Raw genomic sequence first — 8,640 nt, 5'->3', positions numbered from 1 at the left:
TGAGCTATAGGCGCCGAGCCATAAGTGATTTTTAAATATATTATCTGATTTTATCCCACAATAACATTATTTGGTGAGTATTATTATTATTTCCTGAGCAAGAACAAGACCCCAGCTCTAAAAAATAGCTGTGCATTGTGGTGGACGCCTATAGTCCCAGCCACTCAGGAGGCTGAGGCAAGAAGATCATTTGAGCACAAGAGTTTGAGTTTGCTGTGAGCTATGATACCATAGTACTCTACTGAGAGTAACAAAGTGAGACTGAAAAACAAAAACAAAACATCCAGGTGCGGTGATTCACGCCTGTAATCCTAACATTCTGGGAAGCTGAGGTAGGTAGATTGCTTGAGCTCACAAGTTTGAGACCAGCCTAAGCAAGAGGGAGACCTCATCTCTACTAAAAATAGAAAATAGAAAATAGTGAGTCAAGAGGATCACTTGAGCCCAAGTTAGAGGTTGCTGTGAGCTATGATGCCAGGGCACTCTACAGGGTGACAGCTTGAGACTCTCTTGCCAAAAAAAAAAAAAGACAGACCTGAGTTCAAATCCTGTTTTATTATGTAGCTATATGCAAATTACTTACTTATCTCTAAATCTCAGTCTCCTCATCTATAAAGTGGAGATTATACCTATTTCAAGGAGTTGGTTGGTTGATTAAATTAAATAACATATATAAAAGTACCTAGAACACTGCCTGGTCCTGTCCATTCAATGTTAATTTTTTTTAGAGAGACAGGGTCTCACTCTGTCACCAAGGCTGGAGTGCAGTGGTGCGATCATAGCTCACTAAGCCTTGATTTTCTGGGCTCAAGGGATCCTCCTGCCTCAGCCTCCCAAGCTGAATAGTATAGGCATGTGCCATTACATCCAGAGAATGTATTAACTTTTCTTTTATCTCAAACTCCTAGCCTCATAGATTCTGTAGGCCAGGAATTGTTGTTTTGGCACCATAGGGATAGCCACTGTCTGCTCCATGATATCTCAGATGGAATGTGTGCTCGGTGGCTGGGAGCTAGAATCATTTGAAAGCTCATTCCCTCATGCTTGGTGCTTGGGACAGGATAATTCAAAGATGAGACAGTCAACTAGAGCACCAACACATGGCCTCTTGTATGTGGCTTGGCTTCTTTACAGCTTGTTAGCCTCAGGGTAGTTGGTCTTTTCAAGTTGTGGCTCAGGTCTCTAAGTGTGAGCATACCCGTGAGTAAGATGGAGGTTGCATCACTTTTTATGATCTAGTCTCAGAACACACCTTCATTCCCATGGTATTCTATTGGTCAAAGCCAGCACAAGACCAGCCCACTCAGATTCAAGGGGGAAAAGGAGTTGGAATTCACCTTTTAATGGGTGGGTCAAAGCAAGGTCAAAACAGAAGACATTGTCAATTGGAAATACAATCTAACATATTTGGTATTAAGAAGATAACCTTTCAAATTTTATTGGCTTCCTTAAAATATTTAGGGTATAGTTCCCAAGCACTAACAGTATACCAAAAGAGTGATTAGGTTTACAACTTGAGAGCTAGTACTTTGTTCACAAATACTCCTCAAACTTAAGAAACATTTCCTTCTTTCTTTCTTTTTTTTTGAGACAGAGTCTCAAGCTGTTGCCTGGGTAGAGTGCTGTGGCTTCATAGCTCACAGCAACCTCAAATTCTTGGGCTCAAGCAATTCTCTTGCCTCAGCCTCCCAAGTAGCTGGGACAACAGGAGCCCACCAGAACACCTGGTTACTTTTTTGTTGCAGTTGTCGTTGTTTTAGCTGGCCAGGGCCGGGCTCCAACCCACCAGCCTTTGTGTATGTGGCCAGCACCCTACCCACTGAGTTATAGGCACCACACAACATTTCCTTCTTTCAATGGCCTTCTTCTGGTCTCGCTAGAACAAGCTGGGATACTATTCCTGGGAAGTTGCAAGTAGCCTTGAGGAAAAAATAAATAAACACAGGGATGCTCCCCCATACTATGAAATCAGTACAATTCCTCAAATCCCACTGCAATAACTCCTACCATATTTTGTGTGAAGACAAACTAGTTAGTTGCTACCAAACATCTAAAGGAAATGCCCTTATCCTATCCTAGTTAGTTGCTACCAAACATCTAAAGGAAATGCCCTTATCCTATCAATGCTCATAGGATAAGGGCATTTAAGTTTCCCTCTCCTCCAGACAGAGTCTCACTATGTTGCCCTAAGTAGAGTGCCGTGGCATCACAGATCACAGAAACCTCAAACTCTTGGGCTTAAGTGAGTCTCTTGCTTCAGCCTCTCAAGTAGCTGGGACTACAGGTGCCTGCCACAACGCCTGGCTATTTTTTGGTTGTAGTTGCCATTGTTGTTTGGCAGGCCTGGGCTAGGTTCAAATCTGCCAACTCCGGTGTATGTCGCTGGTGCCCTAGCTGCTGAGCCACAGGTGCCGAGACCGTGTATTTATGTTTTGGAATGGTTGTTTAATTATTTTTTTTTTTTCAGAGACAGTCTTAGTCTGTTGCCCTGGGTAGAGTGACGTTGTGTCATAGCTCACAGCAAACTCAAACTCTTGGGCTCAAGTGAAACTTTTGCCTCAGCCTCACAAGTAGCTGGGACTATAGGCACCCACCACAATGCCCAGCTAGTTTCTCTAGTTTTAGTAGAGATGGGGGTCTTGCTCTTGCTAAGACTGGTCTCAAACTCTTGAACTCAGGTGATCCACCTGCCTCAACCTCCCAGAGTACTAGGATTATAGTATGCGCCACTGCATTTGGCTTAGTTTTTCCATTTTTAGTGGAAATGAAGTCTCACTCTTTTTCAGGCTAGTCTTAAACTCCTGAGTTTAAGCAATTCAACTGCCTCTCAAAGTGCTAGGATTACAGGCGTGAGCCACTGCACACAGCCTGGTTGTTTAATTTTAAGATTTAGTAGAAGATACAGTCCTTTAGAGTCTTACTGACACATTTTGAAGGAATGAAATCTGTACCATAAGCTGACTAGTGCTGTGACTTAATTAGTTCTGGGGAGAGATGAAAGTGGCCAATGGCTATCAAACTGCTTGTCTGGACTGGAGAGTTTCTTCTGCAGTTGTCATGGAAAACTGCTTCTCTTCCTCTCATTAATGTTGCATTTGCAATGGAGTCATGTCGACCTCTGCACATTCTGATGCTGGGCTGACGATAAGAGGTTTGTGAGCCTGAAATTAGATGCTGATCTTGTGGGCCATTGATAGGACAGAGATGGCAAAGCAGGTACCAGCATCACCTCTCAGAAAATAGCCCCCAGAGGTTTAAAGGGGCTTTAGTGCTAGAAGAAAATGGTCCTTACCTCAGATAGTGCCTGTGTGAGAGATACTGGGCATGGAGTTCCTGAGTGATAACTGGAAAAGGGAGAAAATCCTATGGGACTAGCCCCAAACATCTCTAAAAGAGCTTCCACTCATTTGGGCGTAATTTGTAAGACAGCAATAGTAACTGGAACACCATCTCTCAACCTAACCTTGCTACCATCTTCTAGGATTTTCAATAGTACCTACTAAAAATTTTCATTCCTTTTTGATACAGAGAGATATAGCAAATTCCCCTTGGCAGATGCTTGCCAAAATGATGTCCAGTCTCTATCACTATAATCAGAAGTGCTAATTAAAAGGAATATATGGGGCGGCTCGGCACCTTTGGCTCAGGTGGCTAAGGCGCCAGCCACATACACCTAAGGTGACAGGTTTGAATCCAGCCTGGGCCTGCCAGACAACAAAGATGGCTGCAACCAAAAAATAGCCAGGGTGTTGTGGTGGGTGCCTGTGGTCCCAGCTGCTTGGGAGGCGGAGAGAGGAGACTCACTTGAGCCCAAGAATTGGAGGTTGCTGTGAGCTGTCATGCCACAGCACTCTATCCAGGGGGACAGCTTGAGGCTCTATCTCAAAATAAATAAATAAATAAATAATAAATAAAAGGAATATATGGGGTGGCACCTGTGGCCCAGTGGGTAGGGTGCCAGCCGGATATAAAGAGGGTGGTGGGTTCGAACCTGGCCCCAGCCAAATTGCAACAAAAAAAATAGCTGGGAGCGGTGCCTGTGGCTCAAAGGACTAGGGCGCTGGCTCCATATGCCAGAGGTGGAGGGTTCAAACCCAGCTTTGGCCAAAAACTGAAAAAAAAAAAAAAAGATAAAAAAAATAGCCGGACATTGTGGCGGGCTCCCGTAGTCCCAGCTACTTGGGAAGGTCAAGGTAAGAGAATCGCCTAAGCCCAGAAGTTGGAGGTTGCTGTGAGCTGTGACGCCATGGCACTCTACCAAGGGCTATAAAGTGAGACTCTGTCTCTAAAAATAAATAAATAAATAAACAAATAAAAAATAAATAAAAGGAACATATGGGCTCAGGGCCTGTAGCTCAGCGGCTAGGGTGCCAGCCACCTACACTGGAGCTGGTGGGTTCGAACCCATCCAGGGACTACCAAACAACAATGACAACTACAACCAAAAAACAGCTAGGTGTTGTGGCGGGCACCTGTAGTCCCAGCTACTTGGGAGGCTAAGGCAAGACAATCGCTTAAGCCTAAGAGTTTGAGGTTGCTTGTGAGCTGTGATGTCACGGCACTCTATCAAGGGTGACATAGTGAGACTCTGTCTCGGAAAAAAAAAAGGAACATATGTAGAATCCATGGGTCTCAAGCCACTGTTGAATACATTTGGCTAGAAACTGTTACATGTTCCAAAAAAATTGATTTTGTCACTATCTGGGACACTGTCAGGATCTTAATTTGACTTCTGTAATTAGCCTTCCTAATTTATAGCTAATTTACAGCCACTGACCCAAAAAGAAATTTCACCAGCATCCACATTCGTTGAGACAAATCTAGTTTAATAAAGTACAGCTAGTGCTGATGAAGACTGAGAAGCCTGACACTTTAATAAGGGATGCAAATCAGTATTTGTTTCAGTCATCCAAATAATCTCTTAAAAGAGAATAGATGGCCTAGGGGGTTAGGCTCCAGATACACACATGGGATCTAGTCACAAGCCAAGATGATTCATGCTTCTAAACAGACACCCACCCTTTCTGCGCTCTTGACAGATGGGCTGCAAAGAATTAATCCAAACATTTACATAAAAGAAAATTACTATTTTGTCCCTGTAAACCAGCACACTATAAGTCTGCACAATAGAATACATTCCTGCTATCTTTATTTTGCCCCAGACATTTCCAAACAGAACTGTGAGACAATGAGAATTTTTGTTTTCATTTTCAATTTTAAGAAACCAAACTAATTAAGTATTCATAGTAACCTGTTCCCAAATTAAGAAGATATAAAAATTAACATAAAGGGGAGAACATTCATTTTCATTTAGAGAATATTGTTTGGAGTCAGCCACCTTAACTACCCACATATACCTTCACATTTCCTTCCCAAAGCCACCCCTCCCACAGTAGGGCAGTATTGTCAAAATTCTTTTAGTTACAAAGAAAGCAGTTCCAGGCTTTTACAATCCTAAAAGAGAAGAAAATGAAAGCTGTGATGAACAAAGATTAGGCTTGTTAGGAATCTAGAATAAAAAGTCAAATATGGCTCGGCGCCTATAGCTCAACGGGCTAGGGCGCCAGCCACATACACCTAAGGTGGCGGGTTCGAATCCCCAGCCCCAACCCGCCAAACAACAATGACGGCTGCAACCAAAAAATAGCCAGGCGTTGTGGCGGGCGCCTGTGGTCCCAGCTACTTGGGAGGCGGAGGCAAGAGACTCGCTTGAGCCCAGGAGTGGGAGGTTGCTGTGAGCTGTAATGCCACGGCACTCTGCCCAGGGGGACAGCTTGAGGCTCTGCCTTAAAAAAAAAAAAAAAAAGTCAAATATCTTTTACACGTTTTAAAATGAATCTGAAATATGGGCGGCTCCTGTGGCTCAGTGGGTAGGATGCCAGCCCCATATACCGAGGGTGGCGGGTTCAAACCCAGCCCCGGCCAAATTGCAACAACAACAACAACAACAACAAAATAGCCCCGCGTTGTGGCGGGTGCCTGCAGTCCCAGCTACTCGGGAGGCTGAGGCAAGAGAATCGCCTAAGCCCAGGAGTTGGAGGTTGCTGTAAGCTGTGATGCCATGGCACTCTGCCAAGGGAGATAAAGTGAAACTCTGTGTATAAAAAAAAAAAAATTGAAATAACTGCTTTTTTTCTTTAATTTTAAGTCTAACCTCCCTTTTAACCATGTGAAAAGTGAACAAATGAGGCTGGGTGGGGTGGATCACGCCGGTAATCCTAGCACTCTGGGAGGCCGAGGCAGGTGGATTGCCTGAGTTAAGGTTAGAGACCTTCCTGAGCCAGAGCGAGACCTCCTTCCATTAAAAAAAAAAAAAGTAGCCAGGCGTTGTGGCAGGCACGTGTAGTCCTAGCTATCTGGGAGGCTGAGGCAAGAGAATCGCTTGAGCCCAAGAGTTTGAGGTTGTTGTGAGCTATGACGCCACGATACTCTACCGAGAGCTATAAACAGAGACAAAAAGAAAAAAAAAAAAAAGAAAACTAAAGCATGTATCATTACTATACGGAGGTCTCATTTAGGTAGATTGTGGGACGGTTAGATTGAAAAGAGCAGAAGAAAATACTGTTACCAGAAAGAAGGTTTAAATAATAATAATAAACAAGGACAACGACTTGTGGGTGATGGACACTAGGGAGTAATACTGTCATAAAACTACTGCATTTCAAGAGTAAAGAGAATGCATGGGCTGGGCTTCCTGCTGGTGCCTAAGCAGTTTGGAGATGCTAGATCACAGGGATGCCACCCACCAACTAATCCTCGCGTACAATTAACCCAGGCCTCGATGTATTAGAGTTCTCTCCACCAGAGTGTGATAGAGGCAGTCTCAAAGCAAACAAAGCCCTAGACCTCAAGCAGGCAACACCTTTTCTCACGCCGTTCTTGCATTCTAGCCTCGCTCCTTACGGTTACCCGTGTCTGCTCTACCGCCCGGGGAGGGTCTAATGCTCACACAAGTCTGCTATTCCCAGCGCCCCCCCGCTTGCTGGAGACCTGGGTGGGGGACCCCCACGGCAGCCACCTCAGGGTTAGAGCGTCTGGAATGGAGCCGCGCCCCCCATCTGGTCACCTCCTACTGAGCACCCCGTCCCTATCAGGTCTATCACACACTCTTAGTCCCCTCCCACCAGCGCCACCAGCTAACCTGGGCTCGGCCTTTGACTGTCACACCCCGACACAGGGCTTCAGCGGCCCGGACCTTTACTCCGCTGGTTAGCTTCTATCACGTTCCTCTCCACCACGTACTCCAGAGCCAGCCCTTCCTGACGCCGCCATCCCGGGCACTAGGCACAATTCCCGCTGCCTATTGGTTGTTACCTAGGCAACCCGGAGCAACGCCACTCCCCATTGGCCAAGCCCGCCTCCGCGCCATCTTTGTGCGGGGCAAAGCTTTCGAAGAGCCAGAACCAAGAATCTGAAAGTGGGATGGGGCTGAACCTGGGGTCCCATCTATGTAACTCAGATAAAGATAGAGAACGCAGGTGTGGCCCACCCAGAGACTGTCTAGCTGATATGTTAGCCATTAAACCCGAGTCGGAAGCAACAGTGAACTCCATCTGCTCAAGTGCCTCGGACCCTGCTCCAATCCCCGCTGTTCTAAAGTAGCTCCTCCGCGGTATTTAAAGATAGAATCTAAATCTGGCTTTAGAAGGGCAGTCTTGTAAATTGTTACGCGCTGGACAGGGCAACTGCCCTTTAATAACTTTGTGCCAGGTATTGTGATACCTCGACACTTTTGAAGTCATTATAGGATTTGTGTTGTCCTTGTCGTTACCCAGATCCTTTGTGTTTAAAATATAACCCCAAGATTGGAAGAAATCTTGCCAAATACCGTACACACCAATGTATCTTTATTTATTTATTTACTTATCTACTTATTGACAGTCTCACTTTGTCGCCCTCTGTAGAGTGCCATGGTATAATACGTCACAGCATCCTAAGACTCCTGGGCTCAAGCGATCCTCTTCTCTCAGCCTCCGGAATAGCTGAGACTCACCACAATATTACAGGGACCCACCACAATACTCGGCTAGTTTTTTAGAGAGGAAGTCTCGCTTTTCCTCTGGCTGATCTCAAACCCCTGACCTCACCCAGTCCAACCACCTAGGCCTTCCAGAGTGCTACGATTACAGGCATGAACCACCGCGCCCCGTCCATGTATTTATTTGTTGAAGAAGGCAAGTACAACATGATGTAGGTTTTGTCAGGCTTGCTGTCTTACTCCAGGCACGTGAAAAAAATTCCAAGACTGTATTATTAAGAGGAAGCAAGCACATGAAGAAAGTAAGCAAATTGCTTCTCTAATTGCGATTTTCTTATTTATAGAATATAAAATGATATTATAGTAATAATGATTGTGGAGAAGGCTCATATCTGTGATCCTAGCACTTTGGGAGACTTAGGAGGGAGAATCACTTGAGCCCAGGAGTTTGAGGTTACAGTGAGCTGTGGTTATGCTGATATAAAGAGCACTATCTACTTAGAGATTGCAAAGCAGGAAGTAATGTCAACTGGGTATTCTTTTGGTTAAACTATGTTAAACTGTAGGTATTGCGTATAGGTAAAATTGCAGTCATAGAAAGAATGAAGCATCAAAGAAACAGATCTCATTAGAACTTTTTTTTTTTTTTTTTTTTTTTTTTT

At 44.7% G+C, this 8,640-nt stretch overlaps 1 protein-coding gene across 1 annotated transcript in view; it reads right to left on the bottom strand.

Annotated features, from left to right (window-relative positions):
* MORN4 (MORN repeat containing 4) overlaps window positions 1-7,203 on the bottom strand; it is a 16,144-nt gene extending 8,941 nt beyond the window's left edge. Inside the window, exon 1 of the mRNA XM_012803596.2 lies at window positions 7,142-7,203. The gene's annotated coding sequence lies outside the window, so the exon portion shown is untranslated. The remainder of the gene's footprint in view (window positions 1-7,141) is intronic.
* Window positions 7,204-8,640: the final 1,437 nt, after the last annotated feature.

Source organism: Otolemur garnettii, unplaced genomic scaffold, assembly GCF_000181295.1.
Source record: "Otolemur garnettii isolate 467f Iridium unplaced genomic scaffold, OtoGar3 scaffold00021, whole genome shotgun sequence".
In the NCBI taxonomy this organism is placed as follows: domain Eukaryota; kingdom Metazoa; phylum Chordata; class Mammalia; order Primates; family Galagidae; genus Otolemur; species Otolemur garnettii.
The sequence above is the reverse complement of the archived record's forward strand: the minus strand, read 5'-3'. Positions and strand labels throughout refer to the sequence as shown.